Source organism: Hylobates moloch, unplaced genomic scaffold (genome assembly GCF_009828535.3).
Source record: "Hylobates moloch isolate HMO894 unplaced genomic scaffold, HMol_V3 SCAFFOLD_2, whole genome shotgun sequence".
Lineage (NCBI taxonomy): Eukaryota > Metazoa > Chordata > Mammalia > Primates > Hylobatidae > Hylobates > Hylobates moloch.
Window position 1 is genome coordinate 91,790,051 of NW_026652277.1, and position 20,119 is coordinate 91,810,169.

Below are 20,119 nucleotides of genomic sequence, written 5' to 3' on the forward strand. Positions count from 1 at the left end.
CTTAAATGTAAGTGGGCTAAATGCTCCAATTAAAAGACACAGACTGGCAAATTGGATAAAGAGTCAAGACCCATCAGTGTGCTGTATTCAGGAGATCCATCTCACATGCAGAGACACACATAGGCTCAAAATAAAGGGATGGAGGAAAGTCTACCAAGCAAATGGAAAACAAAAAAAAGCAGGGGTTGCAATCCTAGTCTCTGATAAAACAGACTTTAAACCAACAAAGATCAAAAGAGACAAAGAAGGACATTACATAATGGTAAAGGGATCAGTTCAACAAGAAGAGCTAACTCTCCTAAATATATATGCACCCAATACAGGAGCACCCAGATTCATAAGGCAAGTCCTTAGAGTCCTACAAAGAGACTTAAGACTCCTACACAATAATAATGGGAGACTTTAACACCCCACTGTCAACATTAGACAGATCAATGAGACAGAAAGTTAACAAGGATATCCAGGAATTGAACTCAGCTCTGCACCAAGCAGACCTAATAGACATCTACAGAACTCTCCACCCCAAATCAACAGAATATACATTCTTCTCAGCACCACATCACACTTATTCCAAAACTGACCACATGGTGGGAAGTAAAGCACTCCTCAGCAAATGTAAAAGAACAGAAATCACAACAAACTATCTCTCAGACCACAGTGCGATCCAATTAGAACTCAGGATTAAGAAACTCACTCAAAACCGCACAACTACATGGAAACTGAACAACCTGCTCCTGAATGATTACTGGGTAAATAACAAAATGAAGGCAGAAATAAAGATGTTCTTTGAAACCAGTGAGAACAAAGACACAACATATCATAATCTCTGGGATACATTTAAAGTAGAGGGAAATTTATAGCACTAAATGCCCACAACAGAAAGCAGGAAAGATCTACAATTGACACCCTAACATCACAATTAAAAGAACTAGAGAAGCAAGAGCAACCAAATTCAAAAGCTAGCAGAAGGCAAGAAATAACTAAGATCAGAGCAGAACTAAAGGAGATAGAGACACAAAAAAACCTTCAAAAAAATCAATGAATCCAGGAGCTGGTTTTTCGAAAACATCAACAAAATAGACCACTAGCAAGACTAATAAAGAAGAAAAGAGAGAAGAATCAAATACATGCAATAAAAAATTATAAAGGGGATATCACCACTGATCCCACAGAAATACAAACTACCATCAGAGAATACTATAAACACTTCTGCACAAATAAACTAGAAAATCTAGAAGAAATGGGTAAATTCCTGGACACATACACCTTCCAAAGACTAAACCAGGAAGAAGTTGAATCCCTGAATACACCAATAACAGGCTCTGAAATTGAGGCAATAATTAATAGCCTAACAACCATAAGAAGTCCAGGACCAGACAAATTCACAGCCGAATTCCACCAGAGGCACAAAGAGGAGCTGGTACCATTCCTTCTGAAACTATTCCAATCAATAGAAAAAGAGGGAATCCGGCTGGGCACGGTGGCTCACGCCTGTAATCCCAGCACTTTGGGAAGCCGAGGCGGGCGGATCATGAGGTCAGGAGATCAAGACCATCCTGGCTAACATGGTGAAATTCTGTCTCTACTAAAACTACAAAAATAATTGGCCAGGTGCAGTGGCAGGCACCTGTAGTCCCAGCTACTTGGGAGGCTGAGGCAGGGGAATGGCGTGAACCTGGGAGGTAGAGCTTGCAGCGAGCCAAGATAGCGCCACTGCAATCCAGCCTAGGTGAAAGAGTGAGACTCCGTCTCAAAAAAAAAAAAAAAAAAAAAAGAAAAAGAGGGAATCCTCCCTAACTCATTTTATGAGGCCAGCATCATCCTGATACCAAAGCCTGGCAGAAACACAATGAACAAAAGAGAATTTTAGACAAATATCCCTGATGAACATCTATACAAAAATTCCTCAACAAAATACTGGAAAACCAAATCCAGCAGCACATCAAAAAGCTTATCCACCACGATCAAGTTGGCTTCATCCCTGGGATGCAAGGCTGGTTCCACATATGCAAATGAGTAAACGTAATCCATCACATAAACAGAACCAAAGACAAAAACCACATGATTATCTCAATAGATGCAGAAAAGGCCTTTGACAAAATTCAACAGCCCTTCATCCTAAAAGCTCTCAATAAACTAGGTATTAATAGGACATATCTCAAAATAATAAGAACTATTTATGACAAACCCACAGCCAATATCATACTGAATGGGCAAAAACTAGAAGCATTCCCTTTGAAAACTAGCACAAGACTGGGATGTCCTCTCTCACCAATCCTATTCAACATAATGTTGGAAGTTCTGACCAGGGCAATCGGACAACAGAAAGAAATAAAGGGTATTCAATTAGGAAAAGAGGAGGTCAAATTGTCCCCGTTTGCAGACGACATGATTGTGTATTCAGAAAACCCCATTGTCACAGCCCCAAATCTCCTTAAGCTGATAAGCAACTTCAGCAAAGTCTCAGGATACAAAATCAATGTGCAAAAATCACAAGCATTCCTATACACCAACAACAGACAAACAGAGAGCCAAATCATGAGTGAACTCCCATTCACAATTGTTTCAAAGAGAATAAAATACCTAGGAATCCAACTCAAAAGGGATGTGAAGGACCTCTTCAAGGAGAACTACAAAACACTGCCCAACGAAATAAAAGAGAACACAAACAAATGGAACAACATTCCACGCTCATGGATAGGAAGAATCAATATCATGAAAATGGCCATACTGCCCAATCTAATTATAGATTCAATGCCATCCCCATCAAGCTACCAATGACTTTCTTCACAGAATTGGAAAAAACTACTTTGAAGTTCTTATGGAACCGAAAAAGAGCCCACGTTGCCAAGACAATCCTAAGCAAAAAGAACAAAGCTGGTGGCATCACGCTACCTGACTTCAAACTATACTACAAGGCTACAGTAACCAAAATGGCATGGTACCAGAGATATAGACCAATGGAATAGAACAGAGCCCTCAGAAATAACACCACATATCTACAACCATCTAGTATTTGACAAACCTAACAAAAACAAGAAATGTGGAAACAATTTCCTATTTAATAAATGGTGCTGGGAAAACTGGCTAGCTATATGTAGAAAGCTGTAACTGCATCCCTTCCTTACACCTTGTACAAAAATTAATTCAAGATGGCTTAAAGACTTAAATGTTGGACCTAAAACCATAAAAACCCTAGAAGAAAACCTAGGCAATACCATTCAGGTCATAGGCATGGGCAAGGACTTCATGACTAAAACACCAAAAGCAATGGCAACAAAAGCCAAAATAGACAAATGGGATCTAATTAAACTAAAGAGCTTCTGCACAGCTAAAGAAACTACCATCAGAGTGAACAGGCAACCTACAGAATGGGAGAAAATTTTTGCAATCTACCCATCTGTCAAAGGGCTAATATCCAGAATCTACAAAGAACTTAAACAAATTTACAATAAAAATCAAACAACCCCACCAAAAAGTGGGCAAAGGATATGAACAGACACTTCTCAAAAGAAGATGTTTATGCAGCCAACAGACACATGAAAAAATCCTCATCATCACTGGCCATCAGACAAATGCAAATGAAAACCACAATGAGATACCATCTCACACCAGTTAGAATGGCTATCATTAAAAAGTCAGGAAACAACAGGTGCTGGAGAGGATATGGAGAATAGGAACACTTTTACACTGTTGGTGGGACTGTAAACTAGTTCAACCATTGTGGAAGACAGTGTGGCAATTCCTCAAGATCTAGAACTAGAAATACCATTTGACCCAGCCATCCCATTACTGTGTATATACCCAAAAGGATTATAAATCATGCTACTATAAAGACACATGCACACATATGTTTATTGTGACACTATTCATAATAGTAAAGACTTGGAACCAACCCAAATGTCCATCAATGATAGACTGGATTAAGAAAATGTGGCACATATACATCATGGAATACTATGCAGCCATAAAAAATGATGAGTTCATGTCCGTTGTAGGGACATGGATGAAGCTGGAAACCATCATTCTGAGCAAACTATCACAACGACAGAAAGCCAAACACCGCATGTTCCCATTCATAGCTGGGAATTGAACAATGAGAATACCTGGACACAGGAGGGGAAACATCACACACAGGGCCCTGTTGTGGGGTTGGGGGAGGGGGGAGGGATAGCATTAAGAGAAATACCTAATGTAAATGATGAGTTAATGGGTGTAGCACACCAACATGCTACATGAATACATATGTAACAAACCTGCACATTGTGCACATGTACCCTAGAACTTAAAGTATAAAAAAAAAAAAGATCAGTTGTTTGTAAGTATTTGGCTTTATGTCTTGATTCTCTATTGTGTTCCACTGGTCTATTTTTATACCAGTACCATGCTGTTTTGGTAACTATAGCCTTGTAGTATAATTTGAAGTTGGGTAATGTGATGCTTTCAGATTTGTTCTCTTTTCTAAGTGTTGCTTTGGCTATTCAGGCTCTTTTTTGGTTCCATATAAATTTTAGAATTGTATTTTCTAGTTCTGTGAAGAATGATGATGGGAATTGCCCTAAATCTGTAGATTGCTTTGGGTATTATGGTCATTTTCACAATATTGATTCTACTCATCCATGAGCATGGGATGTGTTTCCATTTTTTGTGTGTCATCTATTATTTTTTAGCAGCATTTTGCACTTTTCCTTGTACAGGTCTTTTACCTGCTTGGTTAAGTATTTTATAAATTTTCTGCAGCTGTTGTGAAGGGGATTGAGGTCTTGATTTGATTCTCAGCTCATTGTTGGTGTGTAGCAGTGTTACTGATTTGTGTACATTGATTTCGTATCCTGAGACTTTACTGAATTCTTTTATAAGCTCTAGGAGCTTTTTGGATGAGTCTTTAAGGTTTTTTAGGTATACAATCATATCATTGGTGAACAGCAACTGTTTGACTTCCTCTTTTCCAATGTGGATGTCCTTTATTTCTTTCTCTTGTCTGATTTGTCTGGCCAGGACTTCCAGTACGATGCTGAATGGAAGTGGTGAAAGTGGGTATCCTTGTCTTGTTTCAGTTCTCAGGGGAAATGCTTTCAACTTTTCCCCACTCAGTATAATGTTCATTGTGGGTCTATCATATAGGGCTTTTATTACTCTGAAGTAGGTCCCTTTTATGACTATGTTTTTGAGGGTTTTTAATCGTAAAGGAATGCTGGATTTTGTCAAATGCTTTTTCTACATCTATTGAGGTAATCATATGATTTTTGTTTTACTTCTGTATATGTGATGTATCACATTTATTGACTTGTTGACTTGCTTATGTTAAAACATCCCTGCATACCTGGTATGACACCCACTTGATCATGATGTATTATCTTTTTGATATGCTGTTGGATTTAGTTAGCTCGTATTTTGTTGAAGATTTTTGCATCTATGTTCATCAGGAATATCAGTCTGTAGTTTTCTTTCTTTGTTATGTCCTTTCCTGGTTTTGGTATTAGGGTAATACTGGCTTCATAGAATGATTTAGGGAGGATTCCATCTTTCTATATTCTTTGGAATAGTTTCAGTAGTATTGGTACCAATTCTTTGAGTGCCTGATAGAATTCAGCTGTGATTCCATCTGGCCCTGGACTTTTACTTACTGGCAATTTTTTTTAATTACTGAAAAATAAAAAAAAATAAAACAGCGGGAATCAGTGGAAAAAGCCTTCTATAATGGCAAATGCCACTACTTGTTATTGATCTGTTCTGGGTTTCTATGTCTTCCTGATTTAATCTAGAAGTACTGTATATTTCCAGGAATGTATCCATCTCTTCTAGATTTTCTAGTTTATGTGTATAATGGTTTTTATAGTAGCTTTGAATGATCTTTTGTATTTCTGTAGTATCAGTCATAATATCTCCAGTTTTGTTTGTAATTGGGCATATTTGGATCTTATCTCTTCTTTTGTTGGTTAATCTCACCAATGGTCTATTGATTTTGTATATCTTTTTAAATAACTGATTTTTAGTTTCATTTCTCTTTTGTATTATTTTACTTCAATTTCACTTAGTTTTGCTCTGATCTTTGTTATTTCTTTTCTTCTGTTAGGTTTGGGTTGAGTTTATTCTTATTTCTCTAGTTCCTTGAGATGTGACATTAGGTTGTCTATTTGTGGTATTTCAGACTTTTTGATGTAGGCATTTAACGCTATGAACTTTCCTGTTAACATTGCTTTTGCCATATCCCAGAAGTTTTGACAAGTTGTGTTCCTACTACCATTCATTTCAGAGAATTTTTTAATTGCATCTTCATTTCATTGTTAACCTAAAAATAATTTTCAAGAGCATATTATTTAATTTCCATGTATTTCTATAGTTTTGAGGGTTCCTTTTAGAGTTGATTTTCAGTTTTATTCCACTGTGGTCTGAGAAGATACTTGCTATGATTTCGATTTTCTTAAATTTATTTAGACTTGTTTTGGTCTATCTTGGAGAATGTTACATGTGCTGATGAGAACCATAATAGTGAGAGGCTTTAATATTCCACTGACAGGACTAGACAGATCATCAAGAGAGAAAGTCAACAAAGAAACAATAGACTTAAACTATACCAGAGAACAAATGGACTTAACAGATACTTACAGAACATTCTTGCTGCTTCTTTTGTTCCACTTAGGACTGATTGGCAGTATTGATCAGAAGAGAGAGCTATTGTACTAAAGAGGGGTCAGAAACTTATGACCTACGGGCCAAATCCTGCCTGCCATCCATTTTGTATGGCCCAGGAACTAAGAGAAAGATTATTAGAAATGCAGATTTTTTAGCCCCATTCCAAACCTACTGAATTAAAATTTCTGGGAGTGACATCAACAAATCTGCCTTTAAACAAGCCCCTCGGAAGATTTGTATGCACTTGCTTAGAGTTTAAAGTGACCAGATATGAGGAACGGAATTCTCCAAGACAAGCATAGAGCAAATCAAACATGACCTGGAGCAATTATGCTGTGACTCAATTTTCTTATCTGTCACATGGAGATAGTAATAAGGTTGTCGTGATGATTAAATAAAAACACATGAATTTATGATATACACACACACAACTGACAGCACTGTAACAATATTATGTGCTCAATAAATATTAGTCCAAAAATGTCTGCCTCCACAATTGGTGATATTTTCAATGGTAATGTTTTGCAAATTAATAGCTATTATATTTTAATGGTGAGAAAAGAAATTTAAAAATTGATATTTCATGACACATAAAAATTACATAAAATTTCAGTTTCCATATGTAAATTTATTGGATCATGGCCACATCTATTTGTATTATCTATGGCTATATATAGGCATAAAGACAAATGTGAGTAGTTGTAACTGAGACTGTAAAGCTCACAAAGCCTAAGATATTTACTCTCTCATCCTCTACAGAAAAAGTTTGCAGACCTCTATAAAGCAGGGAAATTAAGAAGATTAAATAATTGCCTAAATGTAAGCAAGTGGGGATTTGAAAGAGTAAATCATGTGAGTATAAATTTGTGGAACTGCATCCTGTATTACATTTATATGAAACACTGCACAGTAAAACTGTCTTCAGACTACTTCCAGTTTTCTTGGATTCTGACAATGGTCTCTGGGCTAGTTCTCTTTCATCTCCTTTTTATACACCTTGACCCACACTCAGAATTAGTTTCTGATGTGACAACCTCCCTTCCCCCAACATCTGTACTTACACATCTTGATGACTCTTGTTACCAACCTAATAAAGATCACCATGGTCTAAGCCAAACAGTAAGAGAAACGGTGTTTGGTACTGCCTATTTTTCAGTATAAAAGTTGAGGCAGAGATACTTCAAGTGAGTTGCCAATCCTTAGAAGACAGTTTAGATTGTGACTAAACTCAGATTCTCTAGCATTCACTGCAGTGCTTCTCACTCTAGTCCAGACTGCCTCAGTAGTCATCTCAGCAATGTCACAAGAAATACATTAAGTAGGAATAGAAAAGATGTATACTATTCCTAAACAAAAATATATAGTAATTACATATTTATATTATTCCTGCTAGCCATAGTCTCTAGTTCTAAAATATGTTTAAACATGTACAATTATATCTGTAACACAATTTAGAATGAAATATTTTAAAGATATTTTTGAAGGTTTCTGTGAATGCAAACACAAAAAAGTTGGGTTCAAATGAAAGCATCTTAATATAAGAAATAAAAGATATGAAAAAAGAAATAAAGGATATGAATGAACCTCGAGCTGTGATTTTTGCATATATACCGTACATTAAATAATATTAACCCTACAGTCGAGAGAGATGTAGGAAATTAGTTATTTGCTATATCCAATTCACATAGTACAATTTGTTACAAAGTTTTAGCTTCCTGAAATTAAAAAGCAAAAATAACACCAGCAAAAGCCTTTAAAAATCACAAAAACATAGAGTAACTTATTATGGAGTAATATTATTTTAGAAAATTAGATTTACTCAAATACTTTCTAATGCATTAGCCAAAAGTCTAAGTGGGAAGAAATTCTTACAGAGCATTGACAAACCTAGATAAAGGCAATCTCAAATATAGGTAACAAATTTAATTGCTTTGTAAATTCATCAACTTGACACTGTACATTTGATTGACATATGAAGGATAGCAAAAATACTATATACATTATGTATTTAGGTCACAGAATTCTCAATAGATGCTCTTTCTAATAAAAAAGTGAATTAAAATAATGGATAAAATCAGTTTCTAATAATACTATGCTTTGTTAAAAATGTGCTATTTTAGGTATGTCTAAGAAAATTCAATGTCTGTAATCAAACTCATATGCCAATCAAAGGTATGAATTTAAGTAATACTTTCCAATTAATAATAAATCAATGACCAAGAAGTGTAAGATTAAGAAACATTCATGAAACAGAAACTGGATTACTTGAAAGATTTGAGTGAATGGTCCAAAACAATAAAATTTATCTGTTTCCACTTATCATATATGCAGCGTTCAGTAGGTAATTTATATTTGGACATGGATAAACAAAAAAGCTGGTGGGAGCCTCTTTTTATTCTGCTCAACTCAAGTATCTTCTAGAACTTTGTGTGAGGAAGACCAAACATCCCTCTCATACCATAAAATCTGAATAGAGTAGAGAATGCAAAGCCAGAGATCATAGGTTTGATAAGACAGCCCCACAACGATAGCTAAGTACAGTTCTAATGATTTTATTTTAGGAAACATATTCTAAAATACAAAATTATGTTTTATAGTTTTAAACGCTGGAGTTTCAAAACAACTTAATTAATGGAAAAAAAAGGTACAGAGAAATGCCATTCATTCATTCACTTATTCATGCAAAGTTCACTGAGTGCTTTCTATACTTTCAGCACTATAAAGGCTGAGCAAAAGCACCATGAAAATTAAGCATGGCTCATGTCACCCAAGCAAACAGCAAAGTGAAGGAACTAACAAAAAAAATGTGATATTTCCTTTAAAATCTGTTATAAGCAGCATAAAATTTTTATAACAATAATTTATCTTGACATAAATTAATCAAATGATCTTATTTTAAAAGTCAGGAGCTCTGAGGTACGTGCCCTGGATTTTCAACCACATGCTGTCAACTTTATGATGTATAGAAAATCACTAAACTCCTCTGGTCTCACTTTTCTTATACACCTATAAAGAATTTTGCCTGTAATAACTAATACGACTCCAGTGTGAATACAATTCCATGAAATAATGCATATTAGAAACTACTCTGTACACATTTAAAATAACATACAAATTTAAAAACAAATTATAAAAGTATATTTTTGACTGACTTACATTTACTACATTGTCTCAAGTTAAATTCTAATTTCCTCATTTTCTCTAATCATCACAATATCTTACTTCACCAGTGACAAAGTAGCTACAGTTCAATAATGAGTTTCTACATTTGAAAATTTTTTCTCTTTAAAATAATTTAGAGATGCATTAAAGAATAATTACTTAATGTTCATTTGATATTTGACATAATTATAGTTCATAAAAGTCTCATTATTAAAAATGAATATACTATAGGTTACATTATTGGTGTCTTTTTATGTGTTTTAGGGAAAGGAGTGAAATGATTAAAAAGTGTCTTGCATACAGCATTTATTGCATAGGACTAACCACTAATTGAGAATCCTATATTTTTCTTTGATATTTCAATATAATTTGCATTTCTGGTGTGTATTTTCCCATTGCAGTCACTAGGATACAAACTCACTGAATTTCACTAATGGGTGATCAGCCCAGTGAGAGTTGCAAATATTAAGAACTAAAGAGGAAAAAACACTTGGGGTTTATAAGAAAGAAAATAAAAGTACTAAAGTAATATTTGAATATATTTACCAAAAAAGTAATTTTTAATTGTTTTTTGCTGCTTATTCTAGAATTCAAAAGAAAGTTTAAAAATTAATCATGTAGAATGTCATCATAAAAATTAAGTTATTCAATTGGCAGAGGGCTACTATTCTATTCAAGGCCTTTCATTATTTTTCCAAAAGTTCAGCTTTATCAAAATTACTCAACAAAGTTTCAGTTCAAAAACACAATTTCCTAATCTTTCAAATGCTATGAAAGTATAAAAATAAGAATAAAATATAGACATATTCCATGACACAAGGATGGAAATCATTAATAATGTAGAAACCTTGAAAAAATTTTGGAAGTCATACAGATGAGAATCAAGCCTAGTAAAACAATGGTCAATCCATGACCCAAGACAGATGAAGGGAAGCCTTTGAAGTAAACAGATTTTCCCCGGAGAACCCTAAACTAAATGACACATGATCCTAGAGCAAGGATAGATGGGGGGTGAAGTGGGTAAGGGCAGAAAAAGCCTTTAATAACTACACCATGACTCTGCACACTGCCCTGTGGCTGAAAATTTCATTTATTTCATTACCTTCCCATGGCAAATATAGCATACCAGGTACAGCAGGGCTTTGCCTGTTGGGATTCTCAAGGTAGAGGGATTGTGCCAATTTAGAAGTGATACTTTGCCCTGGTAACATGAAGCTGACTCCACAAACTCAAAAGCCAAACACTTGCTTCTCAACATTCATCACATATTTAGAGTGGCTACCTGTGCCAGGCAAGTTTGTTGGCACTGAGAATACTGCAAAGTTAAAGTCCTCCTTTTCTACAAAGCTGGCAATGAACAAAGAAAGAGGTAGATATATATTTTACAGGGTGAAGTACTGTGGAGAAAAATCAATCATGGTAAAAAGAAAGGATATTCTATGGTTGGGCTGTGGCTACAATTTTATATGGAGTAATTACAGTGGGCCTCTTTGATAAGGTAATGTTTGAGCAGAGACCTGAAGAGAGTTTGGGAGTGAGGAGTGGAAATAATGTTCCAGGATAAGAGAGTTATGCTAGGAGCCTGAGGCAGGGCTTTGTTTAGTATGCACTGGGGCCAGGAAGAATACAGTGAGCAGAAGGTAGCAGCAGGCAGGCAGGACAGTGACAGGAGATGATGTGTGTATGTGTGGAGTACAGATGATGCAGGGTGTTGAGTACAATTGTAGGGGTCTTTGCTTTCACTTTGGATGAGATGGGAAGCCACTGGAGGGTTCTGAGCAGAGATGTGCATGGCATGGTCTGGTTTACACATTCAAACAATTATTCTTGCTCAGATTTGTCTTTGGGAGTAGGGTGGGGGATGAGGTGTTGATGAGGAAAGGCCAATTAGGGGTTCAATGCAATAAACCAGACTAGATGGTGTCTTGGACCAGTTTGGCAAAAGCGGAGGTGGTAAGAAGAGGTTGCATTGTGGATATATTTTGAAGACAGAGCCAAATTCTGGATGAATTGGATGCAGGGGGAGGAAAGGCCAGGAGGATTCCAAGGTTTTTAGTTTTGTTAACTTTAATAATGTATTAGTTTTCACTGCAGTGAAGAAGGCTGGAATAAGCTGGTTTGGAGAGCTAAAGCAGGGATTGGGTTTTACACGTTAAATTTGAGATGCTTATTAAACATCTGCTAATATATTTGACTACCAGGCTGAAGCCTCTTTGGTGGTCTCCTTACTGTTTACTAGGACAATTAGAACTCTGTTATAGATATTTGGAAGTGCAGAGGCACCTCCAGAGGCTGGAGACAAGTATGATCCATGGGACAATTGGGGGGAAAGAAATCTGAATCCCCTGAACAGTACTGAGGACGCTACCAAAGGAACGCAGACTAGGAATGCTAGAGTGGGAGTGGCCCAGAGAGAGACCTCTCCCAGAAACCCTGCCCTGAACTCCCTGCTGCCTGGCATCCTACTCGTTGCATCTTTCATAGGCTTTTCAAGAAATGGACAGATGGGACTCATAGAAAAGTAAAACTCTCCTCTTTATCTAAAACTAAAATTTAGAAGAAGATCAATATAAAATTCCTAAAACAAACCAATGGATGAAAACTTGAAAAAGTGGAACTTTACTGAGGAATCAGAGCAAATGTTTCTCTAAGAGACAGCGATATTATACAGTATTACAAGAATTTGGGAAATTACATTAAAAAGAAAACTGCAATTCATATTCTTAAGGGGTTATGAGAAGACATTTCTTCCATGAAAACAGGACAACCTGCTATCACAAAATTTTGTTTTCAGATTATTCAAATTTACCTGGATGAATAATCATATAAGAGTAGCTTTGAGATTTTGAAAAATATTACTAATGGAAGGTGGTGAAGATGATGAGAAAAAGTATGAGAAGGTAGGTACAGAAAATTCAACATACATTGAGTAATAGAAAGGAGAGGTCAAAGTAGGTAGGTGAGAAACAATGATCAAGGCTAAAGAAAGACATGCCTACAGATCAAAAGAACACACAAAGAACTAAGCAACTTTAATAAGACACTGCCAATTAACCATGTCTTTATACAATGTTTTTCTTTTATCTTGAATACAAAGAAACATTAAAGACATCCAAAACAGAGTCATCAAAATTACTTTGCTTTTTAAAGAACAGTTTTGAGGTGGAAACACAAGAAGTGCTAATATACAATTTTTTAACTTATTTTAGACCCTATTACCTTTTATACACCATATCCACCAATTCATCTTAGGATCACAACTTTTACTCTTCACTAAAAAACTGAAACTTTAGTTTTAAAGTTTTAAAGATAGAGGAAAAATAGAATCAAATATAGATTGGGAAAAATGAGATACATGTACTTGTAGTTAACCCACAGTGAGGGCAGGAGGATAGTCTTTTGTTTCCTCAATCTCCATGAAAAGAGAGAACTTTAAATAAAAAATAAGAGAACATACGATCCTGGTAGATAATAGAAACGAAATAGTAAGTTAGGTGATAGTATTGTTTTGTTTCTTAAAATAGTTTAGTGGTGATGATGTAGTCAAAGAGTAACAACTAAAAACAATAGAACTGGGCAGGGCCCAGTGGCTCACAGCTGTAATCCTAGCACTTTGGGAGGCAGAGGCAGGAGGATCACTTGAGGCCACAAGTTCCAAACCAGCCTGGGCAACATGGTAAAACCCCAGTCTCCACACACACACGCACACACACACAATTATCCAAGCATGGTGGCAGGCACCTGTAGTCCCAGCTGCAGGAGGCGAAGATGGCCTCAGCCACCTCAGTCCCAGCTACAGGAGATTTCACTTCAGTCCCAGTTACAGAAGGGTGAGGTGGGATGATGGCCTGAGCCCAGGGAAGTCAAGGCTGCAGTGAGCCCTGATCATGGCACTGCACTAGAGCGTAGGCAACAGAGTGAGACCCTGTCTCAGAAACAAAACACAATAAAACAAAACAAAACAAACAAACAAAACAGAATAGAATTGGGCTGATACCAGCAAATGCTAAGGCTGTTGTTGGATCTCTGATATAAACATCACAGGAATTAGGCCTTGTGATCAATCTAGTGTTTCAGAAAGACATGCCTAATAAACATTTCTTTCTAAGAATGATTTACTGCAGCTACCACTACTAATATTTAATACACATATAATATGTCAGAATTGAAACGAACTTATTTCTTCTCTCATTTAATTAGCATTTTCCCAACAAATATGAAATTTATTTGGTATATTTTGTATAAATGTCTCCTCATAACCCCTTAACTGGCCCCTACCCAGTTCCATTGTTTTTAATTGTCCTTTGACCACATCATCACCACTGAACTATTTTCAGAAGCAAAACAGTACTGTCACCTAACCTAGTATTTCATTTCTTTCTTTCTTTCTTTCTTTTTTTTCTTTTGAGATGGAGTCTTACTCTGTTGCCCGGGCTGCAGTACAGTGATGCAATCTTGGCTCACTGCAACCTCCACCTCTCGGTTTCAAGCAATCCTCCCGCCTCAGCCTCCCAAGTAGCTGGTAGTACAGGCACCTGCCACCACGCCTGGTTAATTTTTGTATTTTTAGTAGAAACAGGGTTTCGCCATGTTAGCTAGGCTGGTCTCGAACTCCTGACCTCAGGTGATCCACTCCCTGCAGCCTCTCAAAGTGCTGGGATTACAGGCGTGAGCTACCGCGCCTGGCCGGGTTTCATTTCTATTATACATCAGGATTTTATGTTCTCTTATTTGTTCTTCAAGCCAGGTGTTCATCAGAGTATTCAAGGGTGTATATATTCTTTCCTTACCTGCCAGAAACTCACACATCAAAATGGAATCTGTGATAATGATGAAGTGTAAATGATGCAGAAAGAGCTAATTCTGGCTGGGACACTCAGGGAGCACTCTGCATGGAGGATGGCATTTGAGTTGCTCTGACCCTTTGATAGACAGCTCTTCATCAATTGGAAAAAGTTTGACAAAAAGTACTTCGACAAAGACAGAAACTAAAAATAGGTATGAACGTATGTAAGAGAAAGATACACTAAGAGAAGTTAATAGTTATTGATATCTGGTAAGTGAAGTTAATCCACATTTGATGCATAAATCTCATATACAAGAGTCCTCCCAAATGGTCCTTTGATATCTAATAACAATTTAAGCATCTCTAGCAATAGTAAATTTTAAAGAGAACTAAAATACATAGATTTCAGAAGATATATTTTTTATGGGGAACAATCATACACTAGTCTGACACGTAATTTAACAAAGTAATTGTAAAAAGTAATACAAGTTTCAACCATGTCTAAAAGTAAAATAAAACAAACAAACAAACAATAAAAACAGCAACAAACAAAACAAGAAAAATCCCAACTACTGATCTGAGGCTTGACTTACTGCCCTACCTAGAAACTTCTGTGATACTGTCCGTCAAGTGCATCTTCTCCGTGTGATTGTCATTCCTGGTTTAGCTTGTACTGAAAAACATTATAATTGCACATTGGCTCAGTAACTGTCATTGTTTGTCTTCTGTGTTTCTATGTAGTTTAAAAGACACAGACATTTTCAAATTCCGTAGAAGTAGTTGAAGAGTCACAAGGCATATTATTTTCTCCCTGAAAGATTTAGTTTTCTACTCTTTTCCATGTAATTTGTTGTAACAGCACTTCATTGGTCAATAAAAACAACTTGATTGATTTTTATAAAAATTAAGCCTTTTATAACAAAGATGTTCATAAATTAAATGCACAAAATTATTTTGCCACCATTATAAAGTGATTCAAAAGGATTACTTTCTGAAAACAAAATATTTGCTGTTGAAGTTTACGTGTGAAAAAACTATTGCATATATACATACAAAAACAAAATAAATTGGCCAATGAATAAATGTATTTGTTACATGCCTTAGTAAGGCCATATATAAAAACAAGTACTTTTTAAGATCTACATATCTAATTTCAAGTTATGGTTACAAGCTTTAGAACATATTTTTGAAGTTTTTAAAGTAACTGCAAAACTAATAAATTTAGAACATATTTTCCAAAATTTAAAAAATATCTTCAAAGCTGCTTTAATAAATAGAATATGAGGAATAGTCATGGTCTAGCAGACTTGAGGCTTATAAGAAAATCGGCACGAGATGCTTTTGGCACTAAAAGGTTTGGTGGGGTGTTGGCTGAATTACTAGACAGTTGTCATCCTGTACACTAAGGGGAAATCTGAGGGAATTCTATTTATTCTTTAATAAAACATTCATAAAATTATTATGCATCAACATAGCATTATAGTTATACTATACGTATACATATACGTATAGTAAAAATTTAAATTTTTGGCCTCCCAAAGTACTGGAATTACAAGTTGAGCCACCACAGTAGCCTTTTTATTCATTTTTATTCATTTATTTATTCATTTGTTGGCTTACTGTCATCAGTAGTCTCATATATAATTATTTTTATTTCAAAATTATTATCTCATTCTTTTCAATAAATGCGTTTTACATGTTAATTCATGCCAAGATGCTCTCTTTCTGTTCATTTTAATATAAAAGTTATTTGTATTCAAGAAAATTCAATTGCATTTCATCACTAAGCTTACTTTTGTTTATCCAAGCAGCCACTAAAATTAATTATTATAATTAAGAATAAATTCTATTCCTTGGGTTACATGAACTCATTCATTTATTCATTTATTCAGGGACTTTTAATTTAATTTTATTATGACTACATTAGGTTAAATAGTTAATATGTAATGCAGATAATAAACACTTTCTTTTGCAAGTTTATTATTTAATAAATTCAGCTTAAAATGTGTATCTATATGCACCATGAAAGAATAGCCTTTTAAAGTAGGCACTTAAGTTTCTCTGTTAATCTTGGACCTATGGCTGAGAGGTAAAACTGAAACTGCTAGTTCTCTGTGAGCTTAAAAAGCAGTCTTTTCAACTGGTCATAAAAATCTCTTACTTTGCATCCTAGGGATAGTTAGTCCAGACAGACAGATACTAAATTCCAAGTTATCTTAAATTTCAGAGTTCCTGTTTGGATTGACTTATGCAGATTAGTAAGTACCTATATAATTCTAATTTAGAGAAATAAAGAATGCCCAGAGAAGAAAAAAATTGAACTTCTAAAACTTTGAATATGTCTTAAAAAATTCATTCTCAAGAAATTACTTAGAAGCATTTTTATGTATGAATAAAAGTTCACACAAACTGAATCATTGGAGATATCAAACAAGTTTGATAATTTTGGCTAAAAAAACTTTTATGATAACCACAATGAGATACTACTTCATTCCCTTGCAGTATGATGGCTCCTAATCAAACAGACAATAACAAACATTGACAAAAATGTGGAGAAATTGAAACCCCCATTTATTGCTATGCAGCTGCTTGGGGAAAGTTTGGCAGTTCCTCAAAAGGATAAACATAGAGTTTTAATGTGACCCAGTAATTCCACTCCTAGATACATAAACATAAGATTTGACAATGTATGTTGACAAAAATATCAAGAATTTTGTCCATAGTCCTTAACCTTTTGGAAGCTCTTTCTACCACAGCCCTTTCCTTATACTAGAAAAGGCTAATTTCCTATACCCTTGAGCAGCTCCCATAGTCCTACTATGAAACCTTATTTAATACTGATTTGAAAAATTATAATTTCTTGAAACAGATTTTATAACTGTACTAAAAGATGATGCGGGAAGATACAAAACCAAGACTAACCAAAACTTTGATAATATGCAATAATATGCAATATGCAATAATCATATGAAGTTTAAAGAATAGTAAGGCTGAATGCAAGAGGTTAAAACAGGCTAGCTAATCTCAAAAACAGGATAGCAAATTTCAAAAATAGATTTGTTATAAAAAATTCACAGCTTTCTGAATTATCTTCCATAAAAGTTTCTGCAATTTGATGTTTTATTACTCCCTAGGATAAGCTCAGCAAAACCAGACAACTTGTGAAATCTAATCAGCCAAATTGCCAAATGAAAGTTCTCTTGATACCTTCTAAACTTTTCTTATTGATATATTTATCTATATTTATAAACTTTCTATATAGACCTATGTTATTTTTCTGGGAAGAATTTCAAAGAGAACTTTTGTCAGAGAAATCTATCAAAACATCCAGATGAAAAGAAGAAAACATAAAAGTGGGTCCAGGCAAACTCTTATAATCACTTTTTCAAAAGATTGAAGGTTGTAAATTAGGATCATATGCTTCATCATGCCATGAGCTAAATATGGATAACTCTGAGAAGACTTTTCGTAATAAGAATAAATATTTAATGCAATCATGCAAATCATTTTTAAAATGGTTATTTTTCTTGGTTGCCTTTAATGCTAGCCAGAGAAAGAAATAAATGATCACTTTGGTATTTAAGAGCTGAGTCTTTGAAAGTAAAGTTTTTTAAGCTGTTAAGAATCAACCATCCCACAGACAACACCTTATAATACAGCCAGGTTCAAATTCAGTTGGCAATGTCCCATCCAAGCCTATTCCCACCTTTTATAAGTCTTTCTATAAAAGCATATTTATTTACTAACATATCATTTAGTATGATGTCTTAAAACAAACATCAATGGACAGTTACGAAAAACTAGTTGAAAAATTGTAACTTTGTCAATTTAGTGTCTTCTTATTACTTTGATATAAAAATTATTTTTTATATGTGATACTTAAAAGGTAGGTATGTGCAGCTTTCATATGTTGAAAGAATAAGAAAATAGTAAGGTTCTGTTTTTCAGAGTAATGCTAACATTTATTGTAGAATAATCTTAACTTATAAAACCTGACACTTTCTTTGTGAAAACATAGATGAACTAGAAACATAGCAAGTTCATTTTAGTTGCTATATTCATCAACCAATCGTCCCTACTAAAAAAATAGTGATGAAAATTTATGGGAAATCCCAAAGGAATTAAATTTGCAGGATTCAATTCAGTTGGCTTAGCAGCAGCAAAGTGTTAAATATTATCAAGAGAGCTATCTAAATTCAATCCTCTGCCACCAAATAGTAAAACGAAGATAAAAGTAATTTAAACTGGCTATGGGAAATTTTACAGTATTGCTATATATTTAGGCTTCAAGGACAGCTTTTAATGAATTAAAAAATATAATCATAATTTTGCCAATGAGAGTGAGCACTTGACAACATAATTTTCTTTTATCAACCATTACATATGCCCATTACAAAGTCATTCTTTAGGACAGCAATTTTCTTTATAAGTAAATACAAAATCTTCCAGGTTATTATTAGATATGATTTACGCTGAGGATGAAGTTTTAAAATAAAATATTGCTGATATGGAAAATATGACAATATTTTTGCTGGGCTTAACAAAGGAAACATTTATAAATTAGCTATTCTTAGGACTTCATATCACATACTCCTTTATTTTAATCACAGTTCTTCACCAATTTAACAGATCAAGTAGAATTTATTATTATTATATTGATCAAGATGAAGATTCCTTTTAGAAAAGTTTTATTCACCCTTATCTCTCTTCCCTTTCCACCTATACCAACACCACACACATGTAAATTATAATTTCTCTACTAAAAATAAAAGAGATCAGAGGAATAGGGAAAGAACTGGCAATAAAGTATTTCATTTAATAGTCAGTTATTCTGTTTCACATGGCTAAGACAAAATGTGGCTTCAGTTTCCCTTGGCTAGAAAGGCCATTCATTGAACTCCTTCAATAGGCTAAAATGGTGTTTAAAGAAATTATGACAGAGTACTTAAAAATAAAGTGATAGATATATACATTCTAACCAAAGTGAAGAAAACAATTGAAAGTGATTATATTTTACAGGTCTTTCCATTCTATTTTTAGTCTGAGTCCACAAAACCCACCTGTATTCTCATTACACTATAATCATAACACGCACAAATAACCTACCGTTATGGGAAATCCTGTCAAAGGGATAGTGAGTTTGGCCAGCCCTACAGGAGAGCAGTTTAAATTTTATCACCAAATCTGCCGAAACACCAGCATTATTTACTTACACTTTTACTCTTGAAAGGAACTTTACCCACGTTTCGACTGTGAACTCATCCAAAGTAATCATATTGATGAAATTGGCATTATAATAATATCCCCTAAAATTATCCCACATACAATCAATGGTACAGACGAAAATAAATAGCAAAAATAGATTATCCCATATAATTTTTCAACTCTATTTCTTTTTCATAGAAAAAATCGACGAGCATATCCTAGCATAAATTTAGAAACACAGATTAATGTTCAATTTAATGTCATACTTGCTAATTATGCACTGCAGTGTGTCATATAAGCTTTAAAATTTTTGAACAAAGGCAGCTCTGT

The 20,119-nt window shown here is 34.7% G+C and overlaps 1 protein-coding gene across 22 annotated transcripts in view; it reads right to left on the bottom strand.

Annotated features, from left to right (window-relative positions):
• Positions 1-20,119, bottom strand: part of RIMS1 (regulating synaptic membrane exocytosis 1) — a 515,539-nt gene that overhangs the window by 289,146 nt on the left and 206,274 nt on the right. The window lies entirely within an intron of this gene.